This window comes from Rattus norvegicus, chromosome 10 (assembly GCF_036323735.1).
Source record: "Rattus norvegicus strain BN/NHsdMcwi chromosome 10, GRCr8, whole genome shotgun sequence".
Lineage (NCBI taxonomy): Eukaryota > Metazoa > Chordata > Mammalia > Rodentia > Muridae > Rattus > Rattus norvegicus.
The window spans coordinates 61,721,404-61,734,774 of NC_086028.1; the positions used below are offsets into that span (position 1 = coordinate 61,721,404).

Consider the following 13,371-nt stretch of genomic DNA (forward strand, 5'->3'; position numbering starts at 1 on the left):
ACCGGTAAAGACAGCAGCCTAGGAAATCAAGAGAAAAACCAAAGCTCTCAAACAAACAAGAGACTTCTTAGCGATTTCATGGTCTGCACACGTGAAGACTTGGGTCTAGGTCTGGGCTGGCTTAACTATTTCATTTCATCCTACACATCCCTCTAGCGAGTCTATCAGATCTTTTCTTTTTATCAAATGGCAAAACAAAAGGACACCAATGGAATAGAGTACTGACACGGCATGTGAGTGCCCCCCAACCCCCCGAGGAAAACAAGTGTGTATATGATGCATGGTAACAACGCACATGATAAACACACACACACACACACACAGAGAGAGAGAGAGAGAGAGAGAGAGAGAGAGAGAGAGAGAGAGAGACTGTTTCTTCCTTCCAAAAGGCCTCTCACATCAGCAAATCTTTCTAGAGCCCCAAACAGTTGGTCAATACAGCAAGTTCAGGATTCAGGCCTAACCTGCGGCGCTTAGAACCTGCTCTCTGTGAGCTAGTGGAGTTCTCTCTTTATAGACACGTGCGGTGAGAGCTGGGGCCTTTTAAGATCGATACATTTTTTAAAATGTAAGCCGAGTGGTTGTCAGCTGTGGGGAAACAGCCTCCTGCTGCAGGCTCTTCTGCAAGCTGGCGAGCTCCTTCCATGTATGGAAGTGGACGCACACTGTAAAACCTCAGGCAGGAGTCTGGACAGGCTGATGGGGGCTGGGGGGTGGGGGTGGCATTCCTTCCAGGAGGGCCTGAACTGACCAAAAGGGTCGGCAACAGGGTTCCCTTGTTTGGAGGAACTGAGAACTCTTCAGTGGAAAGGCTGCAAGGGCAGAAATAAAAAAAGCAGAAAAATGAGGGCGCAGAATACTCCAAGAAGGTGTCCAACACGCAGAGGGTCTAAACCTAGGTGCAAGAGCCTCGCTAGCTGAGTGCTGGAAGGCAAGGCCCTGCAGCTCGCGCGCATGCGCACTGACCTCAGCCCCCTGGAATGCAGAATCCTCCACAACTCGCCATCCATCACCAGAACTCCCTCAAGGCCAGCTCTAAGAAGGGTAGCTTCTGGTTTGTTTTGTTTCTGTGGTCTGAGAAACTCGAGGCAGTTACTTCTTGCCAGGGCACGTCTCAGGCTTGCCAGAAAGTTTAAGTCAAGCTGCCAGGCGGCAGTAGATACAAGTTTGAGCCCCACAAGTGTTACTGATGGGTGACTCTGAGCAAGGCACTTGATGACAATGGGGGCAGAGGGTTTATCCTGTGAGGCTTTAGAGATATGGCGGGCACAAAGTAGAAACAGTATAGTGTCAGGTGCTGATTAACAATAAGTGGCGATAGTGGCACATACCTTTAGTCCCGGGATGCAGAGGCAGGCGAATCTATGAGTTCCGGGCCAGTCTGATCTACAGAGTGAGTTTCAGGACAGCCAGAGCTACACAGAGAAACCCTGACTCAATACATACATACATACATACATACATACATACATACATACATACATACATACATACATACAAACAGTAAAACAAAGGCTGCTCTAGGAAGCTGGGAGTATGGCTCGGTTGGTAGAATACTTGCTCACCATGCACCAGGCTGTGGATTCTAGCCCATGTCTGTTTCCTTAGCAGTGGAGAGAATAGGAGCCTAAGTTTAGATAATCTTCAGCTGGGGTTGGGGATTTAGCTCAGCGGTAGAGCGCTTGCCTTGCAAGCACAAGGCCCTGGGTTCGGTCCCCAGCTCCGAAAAAAGAAATAAATAAATAAATAAATAAAAAATAAAAATAGATAATCTTCAGCTAAGGGCCAATAAGGGCCACATGAGATTAAAAAAAAAAAAACAAAACAAAACAAAAACCAGAATAAAACAAACCAGCAAGCAACTTGCTTCCTGATTTCTGCCACACTCACACTGAGAAATAGAAGCAGTGATGTCTCCAAGCTTTGCTGAAGCCCACATTCAGACCAGGGAGCACTGTGAAGCGCCAGACTTGGCCTGGCCTCTGGCGTCTGCTCCCAGGCCCTGCTTACATTCCCTAGCAGCCTTCCCTCCAGTCACCTCCTCTGCAGCTCTCAGCCCGGCCCAGGGCTCCATTCCTGAAGACTCACCGACATCATTCTCAGGCAGAGACCTACCTCTCTGTGGATCTTGCCCTAGCTACCCCACAAACCCCCTCAGCTGGGGACATTAGTGCCACATCTCAGCATCCCCACCATATGCCCCAAAAGTTCTCAAGCCCACTCCCTCTCTCCAATCCCTGTTCTGGGCAGCGTGTCCTCTTTCCTCTCTATCCAGTGCTATCCACGGGGACCCTGTGCAACCTGAAATTCTATTTATAGCTACATTGAAAGCTAGGAAGTATTCAGGAAAAGCGGCACATATCTCTAATTCCAGCACTCAGAAGGCTGAGGCAGGAGGATTATGAGTTCAAAGCCAGCCTGGGCTACACAGAGAGATACTGTCTCATTTAAAAAGAGAAGAGAGAGAAGTGGAAGGAAGCCTGTCTTGGAGCTGGAATTTACTTAATCCAATATCCCAAAATTTCACAAGATTGTTGTGCCAACATGTAATTAATATAAAAACTACTAATGAGTGCTTTATATTCTTATTCTCACACTAAGTCTTTGATGTCTGGTATGCAATTATCACGGCACACCCCAATCACAACCAGCCTTGCAAAGTACTGGGGAACCACACTCAACCTGATGGGGTGGCTCCAGTGTATTGTGCTACACTTACCCAGTCTCCTCAGTCTCCCTCATGAGGGCCCAAACCCCAATATCCCTTCACCCCATGCCTTCCAACCACACCTTCCCCATCTAGTCATTAATTAATATTTATTAGCCAGTAATGAATTTAATTAGTACTGTATATGTGTACATGTATATAGCATGTGTATGCCGGTGAATGTGCCACAGTACACATGTGGAGATCAAAGACAATCCCTGTGAAGTTGGTTCTCTCTACCTTCACCGGGATACCAGAGAATAAACTTAGGCATCCGGGACGCAGAGCAAGCCCCTTTACGTCTGAGCCTTTTCACTGGCCCCATAGATAACTTTTATTCAATCATGAGCTATAATGCTATTGGCTATGAGCTCATCATCTCAATATTAATAAATTATATACACGTGAATAATTTACATAAAGTTTGAATATAAAATTTAGGCTACTTAATTTTTATTTTAGTGAAATGTATAGCTGGGAGACTAAAGTGTCCAACCAGAAGCACACGTGAAGCAAAGCTATATTTGAGCAGCTGATGAAGACACTAAACGGAGCTCCCAGAACCCTAAGCAAGCATCCCCTAGGAGTATAAGCTAAGTCGCTGTTTGCAAGGACTTTACACGACAGAAATAACATGACCAACAACAGCCAACTGTGCCCCGGTTTCACAGATCATAATGTGGGAAGCCACAGAGCAACAGAGAGAAAAGGAAATCAATACAGTTTGGGTGGAATGCTGAGCCCGGGTCCGTGGGGACAAAGGGATTCCCAAGCAGGCCCCTGCCTGAAAGCCGGGGTGTAGGAATGCCTGCAGCACAGCTGCAGAATACAACAGTGTGGGGTGCAGAGACACTGGGGGGGCTGGCCTTGGAGGTAGCAGCCATGGGTAAAAATCTAGTTCTCACTCAAACCAGTCACCTAAGTTTTGGGCCCAACATCCTCCGCTACAAGTAAGGACAGTAAGTACTGCCTCATTCACAGTGGATAGTTGAAAAGCCATTGCAACGGTAAATGAGCAAACGCTGAAGCATTGCTCCTAGGGGATGCTCAGGGTTGGGGTCCTGGGAACTCTATTCACAATGCTGTCATCAATTGGTCGATATATAACCTGTTTTATGTGTGTTTCTGTAGGCCCCTCAACCACGAAGGATACACTTGTAGACTCTAGCCTGAAGCTGCAGATAGTACTCAATCTTACATTTATATTATATATATTATGTGGGTTGCCCTGACCCTCCTTCACACCACTACTCCTGTGCTCCCAGGGAATTGTAAAATAAGAGTTATTTGAATACAGTACGGAAGTAGCAAAAGGGCAGCTCAGTTCTACCTAGAATAACCAAGAAGGCTACTAAGTGACTAACAGGCAGGTAGCATATACAGCATGGATACATTGCACAAAGGATATGATACACTGCACAAAAGATATGGATACACTGTGCAAAAGAGATGGATACACCACATAAAGAATATGGATACACTGTGTAAAGATATGATACACTACACAAGGGATATGGATACATTGTGCAAAGGATATGGATACACTGCAATAGGATGATTCTCATTCTGGGTAGAGAGGAACAGTGAGAGATTTTTATCATGCTATTCTCAGCTCACAGCATGTAATTTGTTTTGTTTGGTAGGAGTTGAACCTGGGACCTCATGTGTACTTGGCAAGTATTCTACCACTAAGCTATATATCTAGCCCCCTAGCATGTAATTTAAAACTAACAAATTGTCTATCTGTGAAATTTTCCATTTAGCATTTTCAGACCACAGCTGACCATGGGTAACTGAAACCATGCAAGGCAGAACTGTGGCTAAGGAAGAATTGCTGTACCTACTTCATGGACTATTAGAAAGATAATACACAAGGGGCACCTTGTAAACAGGGTCCTTGGAACGTAGTAGGAGCTCAGTGAGGGATAACGCTAACAATAACAGCACCCTTCAACTTGGGACTAACTTCCCAACATCATGAGCAGAACAAGTTACTTCACCAGCCTCTCCCCCCACCTCCTTGGTAGCCATCTCTCATGAGTACCAGGATAAGAGTTTATGTTTCATGCCACCCAGAAGTAAACCTGTTAGAACTCTCCAGCTGTACACTACAAACGTTGTTAACCTGTGTGGATGTCAACTACAAACTGGTTGGTTGTAAATATTACATTATAAGGGATTAGTGCCCATTCTAAAGAATTCGAAATAGAGAAAGATGACTTTGCCAACATAATAATCTGGTGGGAGACGGCCACAGTCACAGTAGTCTTGTAGCTTCGGACTATTTCCTCTTTGTGCAGCAGACTGCAACGCACACTGCAAGGAGATGTCTTAGGGGTTCACTGAGTATATGGAACTAGGCCAATTCACGAACAAGAGCCCGCTGCAGGGGCCAGAGAGATGGCTCGGGGATTAGTTCACTTTTCTTCCTTGAGGACCCAAGTTTGGTTCCAGCACCCACACAGGTGGCTTACAACCACCTGCAATTCCAACTCCAAGGAAATTCGACATCTTTGTCCTCCGCAGGAATAAATACTCATGTGCACATACTCACACACACGTAGACACAGACACAGGCAAGGCACGCACACACACACACACACACACACACACACACACGATTAAAAATAATTGGGGGAGGGAGTTGAGATCGGGTCTCTCTACCATAGCCTGCATGTCCTGAAACTTGCTATGTCGATCAGGCTGGCCTTGAACTCAGAGATCTGACTCCCAAGTGCTGGGATTAAAGCATGCATCACCATGCTTAGCCACCCCCATCCCCCCCCCCAAAAAATCTTAAAAAGAAACAAAGAGCTAGCTTTAGGGAAGCAGAGAAGAAACTCAGAGTGCTTGCCTGGCTTACGTGAAGCTCAGAGTTCGAATCCTAGCACTACATAAACCAGGGCATAAGAGCACACATCTGTAATCCCAGTGCTTGGCACGCAGAGGTAAGAGTAATAGGAGTCACAGGTTATACTCAACTACAAGGCAAGTTTGAAGCCAGCCTGGGTTACCTAAGACCCTATCTACAAATAAAATAATGAGAATTGGCTTTGGAATGGATTCGAACTCCTAAATCTCAGAACATCTATATCCCTCATGTCCCATAAAGTCACAAGTGTAACCCCCACAGCTCCCCTCCCCCTTTTAAAGGCCTGAGTTCAAGCCAATGATGTGTTAAATTCCTGTTTTCCTATGTTCCTGCTCAGGTTGGAAAGACCTCCTGGAAGCAACAGGCCAAGTTCCCGTGACCTTGGGCCTAGGGACCAGTGCCAAGGGCTCCCTTGGGTCGCAGCTATCTCTCAACACAACACGGGAAGGGTGCAAACTGCCTGGACAGGCAGCAGGATAGTGTATCCTCTCCCTTCCTGATGGGCCAACAGGAAAAAATACCTTGGCCACTGGGCCATCTGTGTGGAATTTCTTCTCTCCGATGCGCTGGGCCCACCGTGAAGCACCTGGCTCTTTTTACATTCCCTTCCTCCCATTTCACAGCCTGGGCTCTGTCCTGAAGAACGCTGCCTCGCTGTTGTACAGAGCGGAAACATGTTTGTTTTCTCTGCATGAGTTACAGCCACTTGAGGCATTCCACGTAGGAGGTCTGACCTGTGTCCCCAGCCTGACCCTGGCCTTGCCACAGGAAGGCCGCTGCACTCTCAGGAACAGGCTCTTGGGACCAGGAAAGTGTCCCATTTTCTAGAGACCAGGACACATAAACTCACATGGGAAAAGAGCCCCGTGGCGCTTCCCTCCTCTCAGAGTGCTTATCTCTCTAGCCTGTGAACAAACTAAAATCTGGCAACGGCTCACCGACGCCGGGTGCGTCTATTCTTTTTAAGGGCTATTAGGACAGAAGCTAAGCAATACCAGTGAGGAGACAAGAAGAAGAGCCAGGACCTAGCCAGGCGGCCACCATCTGCTCTCTGAGCCTCAGTTTCCTCACTGGCAAAAGCAGAGCGTTGTATGGGAGTGCTGACCCACGCCTCAGACCTCAGGAGGCAGAGGAAGGCCAAGGCCAGCCTAGTCTAAAAATCGAGTTCCAGGATGGTCAGGGCTAAACAAGGAAGCTCTATCAAAAAAAAAAAAAAACTTAATTAATTAAAATAAAAGATTGCTACACAGCCCAAACTCAAGTAGTCCTCCTCCCTGAGTTTTCTAAGTAGTTGGGACTACAGACACACACCACATTCAGCTATGATAGTCCTATTCTTTTCTTCCACTTCAGCCCCGCTGGTCCTCTAAAGGCCAATCCAAATCCTTCATTCTTTATTTCAACAAGTACTTATGACAAATATTTACTAATAAGAGATGATGCCTGTCCCAGTAGCACACATCTCTAATCCCAGCATGCGGCGACAGAGGCAGATGGATCCTGGGGGAGGGGGTGGGTTTCGACGCCAGCCTGGTCTCTACAGTTTCAGGCCAGCAAGGGTTACACAGTGACCTTTGAGGTGGGAGAAGAGGGTAGGAGAGGGAATGGGGAATGGGGGTGGGACAATGGGGGTGATGGCAGTGAGGAGGGCGAGGGGGGTGAGGGTGTAAGGGGGGCTCGTGGGAGGGTGGTGGTGGGGGTTGGGACAAGAACACAAATGAGTCAAAAAAGGACATAATGAGGAGGAGCCAGGTCCCCACCCTCAGGACACTTCCTAGTCTAGAAGAACAAACAACAGTTCCCATCACCTGTGGTGGCGAGCACGGTATGACTGGCTTTTTCTGTCTTTCATCAGCTCACAGCTCCACAGCAGCCCATCAAGGCAGGAACTCTGAAAATCTTGGCTGAGCTCTGAAAGCTACAGAAGAGGAGCTGTGGGTGGGATGGATCTAAGAGAAGGTGGCTTCTCAGGTAGCACTGGGTTCCTGACGCTTCCCCTGACAACCGCACCTCTATCTGAACTGATACAGAAACACTAACAGGGAATATTATATATGTATATATATATATATATTACAGTATAGATACATAAATATTTCTATATTTTGACGACAATATCTACATAAGGTTGAAGGCGGTAATGGACTGCTCAGAGCTGTCCACTAACCTGTACAAGCACGCCATAGAGCTCACATACACGCTATGCACCGATTTTTAAAAAGTACTTTCTTTGTTTTATTTAATGAATGGAATTCACTACTAACACGGTGCAGTCATTACACTCTAAGGAAGTTTATAAAAAATGCACTACTGGGGTTGGGGATTTAGCTCAGTGGTAGAGCACTTGCCTAGGAAGCGCAAGGCCCTGGGTTGGTCCCCAGCTCAGCTCCGAAAAAAAGAACCAAAAAAAAAAAGAAAAAAAAATGCACTCCTGCAATCTGGCTCAGGTCAAGGTTCAGTGGTTTAAGTTAGGTCTTCCCCTTTGCGTGTATGTGTGCAGGGTTGGGGAGGTCACCAGCTTACCACAGAGCTCTAGAAATCTGCCTGTCTCTGCCCTACAGCACTGAAGTTACAGGTCTGTCACTAACCCCAGCTCTGACACGGTGAGAGGGATCTGAACTGAGGCTTTCATTTTATTCACTAAGCCATCTCCATAGCCCTTGAGGGTGGTCTCCTTGGTCCAAAAAGCACCCGTGTCTTACTCTGGAGTGCATCTGCAATTCAGACCTTCTTATTCTAAGCCCAAAACTAAGCCTCAGACAGGCCTTGAGCAAGGACCACCGCTTCAGAGACTCCTCACCCCCAAAACACCACACCTCCCCACATGTTCTCTGACAAAGGAGCTAACGCTTCCTTAAGAAGGTAAAACTGGGGGCTGGGGATTTAGCTCAGTGGTAGAGCGCTTGCCTAGGAAGCACAAGGCCCTGGGTTCGGTCCCCAGCTCCAAAAAAAAGACCAAAAAAAAAAAAAAAAAAAAGAAGGTAAAACTGTTCCCATTGGTGGCAGACGGTCTGTCCCTCAGCGGTCTGTCCCTCAGCAGTCTGCGAGCTCCCATCGCCTCCTCCACCACGGATGGACATTGTCTACCAGGATCAGATGAACCTTCTCTTCTCAGCTTTCCTCTCCGTTCCCACGTGGTTATTTATATTGGGAACATCTTTCCTTCTTAATCCACGGGACTACCCTCCCCCTCATTTGAAAAGGTCACTTTCAAGTTATTCTTTCCAGAAGGCTTTCTTGAAGTCCGTGGCTTCAAGCTGGTGCTCCATCCTGGTGCCCCCATGATCCCTTGGTAAGTGGCAAGGATGAACGTGGCTACTCAGCCGCTAACTATATGGAAAAGAGCAAACGGCTACAGCCAAACCCCACAAACGAGATGCCAGCCTTTTCTGGCAAGAAACACTTTACTTTCTTCACAAACAAGGATTTTTATCATAAAACCAGTTTTATTCAGAACATCTGGAAATCAGAGACCTACTGCCCATAGATGCCACTATCTTGATAACAAGCTGTCTGGCATATTTACTTCAATTTTTTTTTAAAGTATCTGTTTAATACCATGCTGGAATCGTGTTATATGTGCAATCTGGAATCTTGCCTTTCTGCACAACACAGAAGACCGCAGTCCAGCAAAGTCTTTGTTTTTAATGGTTGTTTTGCACCATTCTGAGGTATGGTGACTTACGGAGCTACTCTGTGGCTGGTGAACATTTGGACTGTTTCCAACGTCTTGTTGTTTACAGAGGAACGCTGTCCTAGAGTTAGAGCAGGCCGAAGAGAGTACCATTCCCATTCTGTTCCGTCCTTTGGGCTACACAACGAATATGCACTCAGGGCTCAGAATAACAGGACTAACTCTTCCCATCCTTACGTCTACAGGTATGGGCCACCAGGCCCAGCAGTTAAGGGGTGCTGGGGCTATGAATTCGGATTCTCATGCTTGCTGTGCGCGCTCCATTTACAATTCACTGGATGTTTGCAAAGTTCACCTTTCATAACTGCTCTTCTCTGTCTATTTAATAAACATTCCCAGAGCAACCCTTTCATTCTTTCATAAGCAACCTGGCTCCGTGACCCATAAGAAAATTAATTTTAGCTTTTCTCAGCTACTTCATGCAGAAGAGAACGAGGAATGTTCCGGGGAAAGGGGAAGATGTTCAATCTTCCGTAAAAAGACTTTGATGTAATCCTTGTACATTTTTTCCTCAAAGCAACAGATACATTCCTAAGACGGCAGGGGAGAGGGCTCTGAGCGGATATGAGCACCAGACCCTAAAACCAAGAGCCTTCAATAACGGAAAGATGTGCCCCTTCATTTTCCTCTTTCAAAGCTTCAGATTTGAAGGGTGTTGGGTTTTCTGAAAACACAGTACACTTTAACACATCAAGTTTGGATTAAATGCAGGCTACCTGATACCAGTTGCCACAGAAGGCCAGACATAATGCGAGTGCCCAGCATGGGGAAATCTTTTGTTCCTGGATAAATCTGAATGCTTCTAGAAGGGAAGACTGACAGCTTTAGAAAGTGAACTTCTGAATTCATCCGCACTGGCGGTGGGAGTTTCACTGCTTGGGGTCAGTCGGGGAGGGGCCCTGGTGAAGAGTGGAAAGCTGTCTTCCAGGCACTCCAGCCGTTATACCGGTGGGTGAAGCAAGCCACACCAGGTGTCTTACTAATCGCAGTGGTGGTTCTGGGGCTCTGTGCCTCGGTTCGTGTGCAGGTCTGTGCCCAGGCAGATATCAAAGCTACACAGGGCTCACTTTGTGTCTCCATCGACCACCTCTTGGTGCAGTCAAAACTTCTAACAGTGCTGAGCAACAGTGGTGCACACCTTTGATCCCAGCACTTGGGAGGCAGAGGCGGGTGGGTTTCTGAGTTTGAGGCCAGTCTGGTCAACAAAGTGAGCTCCGGGACCTCCAGGGCTGTGACATAGAGAAACCCTATCTTGAAAGAAAACTGGGAAAAAATTATCATTGCTTGTGAGACAGAGGCAGATGGGTCTCTGTGAGTTCAAAGACAGACAGTCTGGTACTGCATAGTAAGTTCTAGGCCAGCAAAGGATACATAATGAGAGCCTGCCTCTAAATAAATAAATAATAGTATAGGAGAACTAATCAAAAGGATGCATAGGAAAGCTTCGTGTACTTACACTTATTTGCAGATGTCCAAAATGCCAGTGAAGAAGAGACACACCAATCGTGGTGATGGCCATGGGGGAGGCAGACTGTGGTCAGCAGTGACAGTTGAGATCGCCCCTACATGCCCTTCCATGTATTGGGATTGTGATTAGCGCTATTGTTGTAGTTAGTGCAGATTTTATGCGCCATTATCATGGTTTTTGTTTGTGTGCTACTGAGGGTTGAATGAATTCAGGGCTGCCAAGAGGCCTACCAGAGAGTAACACCCCAAGACCAGAATGTTTTAATGTAGTTGCCTTCGAGAAAACTGATCGATTCCAAATGCAACCCAGTGTGCATAAGCATATAAACACACACATTTCTATATGAGGCATAGATGTGTAAGCTTTTTCTGGAAGAGTGCAAAACACGATCGTCATTGCCTGTTTGGGAGAAAAGTCTGATTTTATGATTAAAAACTGAAATGCTCACACTTCCTTGCCAATGGCAAGAAGTTCCAATAGTAAATCAGGGGATGTAAGTGGCTTTTAATGTCACAGTCAGCAGAATGACTGTTATTTGTGCTGGATACAGATGGATAAACCCAATCTTCTTCACAAGGCAAACTAGGTCTCAGTCCTAGGGAGACCTGGAATTGGCCCGGAATTTCGGAGTCTGGCTCTGCAGCAGAGTGCACTGGATGATGCCAGGAACGGAATCGCTGCAAAGCCAGCATTCTGACGCTCTCTGCAAACATATGCTTTCCCTAAGTCCTAGAGAAAAGCGGTAGGTCCAAGTGGTATTAAGTAGTACTTTACTCTTAAGAACATTTGTACAGGCTTAGAACAACGTGTCCAAGGGTGGGATCTGGGGGCCTTGTGCAAACCGAGGAAATTCTATTTTCCTGGAAAGTGCTTTGGGGCACTTAATTCCAAATCGTCCCAGGCCTAACGTGAGCAGTCAAGAGTCTTCAGTGCCAAACTCTACCGGATCTGAGAGACTCCTGTGTAATCTTTTTCTGTTGTCTTTGTTTTAGCGGAGAAAAAAAAAAGTTTTGTTAAGTAGCTTACCATGGCCTTTAACTCTGGTTCCTTCCGCCTCCATTTCCCAAACACTGGGATTATATGGGCAATTATAAATGGGCAAATATGGAGGAAATAAATCCATTTCAAAATAAGATAAAAATTATCAAAATAAATGGACTGATTTGTCCTAAAAAGTCAAATATTAAGAAAAACAAGTCTTTCTACAACAGGGCCCCAGATCTCCTTGTTAAGTCCTGGCATCTACTGCTAGCTCACAGTAAATGCCACACTTAATTAGCCAGTGGGATTCTCATCCAGGGGAGTGGGGAGTGAGCAAAAGGCTCCTTCAGGCTCTTTAGAGCTCTAATGAGCAGATGAAGTAGGGGTCTGGGGTTGGGATAAGGCACTCTGTGCTGCCACATGTTCCTCAGAAAGCACAGGCTCTGGGCCTCCTTGACAATGGAGCGCCCTCCATTGCATGCCACTACTAAGTGTGCATGGACTTGGGTGCAAGGTCCTCTACAGGAAACGAACAAACCTACTAGTGTGGCCTACACGCCCCTCACAATGCTGATCCGTAGACTTAGAGCCAAGAGGAAGGAAAAGGTGCAGTGAGGTTGCCAGCCGTTGTTGTGACCTGAAACCAACAGAGGGAAGGCACACTGACCTTCCAGAGGGCAGGTCCTGCAAACCGCAGGCTGGCGAACTTGACATTGTCCTTGAGCAGATTCACCACAGCTTATTCACTGACTGTGTGGGAGAGGGGATCGCTTAGGAGCAAATGTGGGTACCAGGTACAAGCCTTTCACACCGAGAGGAAAGGTTAAGAACTCCTAAGCTCTCCCACAGTGGACAAGCTAACCAAGGAAGGGTCAGAATGACTAAACAAATGACAGACCACAGTTATCCTAGAGGAGGGTCCCTGTGCCCCGGGAGTCTATCTCCCAGGCAGATCACACAGAATTCAAACCTGGGAAGGGGCTCTGATTATCGTAGTGGGCATATCAACAAACATAATGATCTCCGCAGACTATAGGAATGGACCACATCTAAACTGACTCTGAGAATCTGGACTGTATCCTCATTTATCCAGGCATCTGACTGGTAGAGAAGACTCCAGAATCCTGGGTGACTAAAAGGTCACCAGTGTGACATGGTTATCAGAAGAGGCAATGCAAGAGCTGGGGAGGTTGCCCGGTGGGTGAGTGTTATAGTATAATGGCGTATACAATAAGGGACTAACAGGAGGGGGAGAGACCGGAGTATGATGAATGTGTGGAGTCTCCTTGTGCAACAATAAATACCATGCACACTGAGTACGCACAATGAAAACTCCCACAACTTTTTTTTTAAAGATGTATTTACTTATTTCATATGAGTACACTGTTGCTGTCTTCAGACAAACCAGAAAAGGGCATCAGATCCCATTACAGATGGTTGTGAGCCACCATGTGGTTGTTGGGAATTGAACTCAGGACCTCTGGGAGAGCAGCCAGTGCTCTTAACCACTGAGCCATGTCTCAGCCCCAAAACTTTTTTTGACATGACAATTCACTGTCCTGTTTTGTGTGTGTGTGTGTGTGTGTGTGTGTGTGTGTGTGTGTGTGTGTGTCTCCATCCACACACTGCTGTGTGGCAGCAGTCAACAT

General features: G+C 46.7%; 1 protein-coding gene across 1 annotated transcript in view; it reads right to left on the bottom strand.

The window, feature by feature from the left end:
* Nxn (nucleoredoxin) overlaps window positions 1–13,371 on the bottom strand; it is a 138,251-nt gene that overhangs the window by 113,847 nt on the left and 11,033 nt on the right. The gene's annotated exons all lie outside the window — the stretch shown is intronic.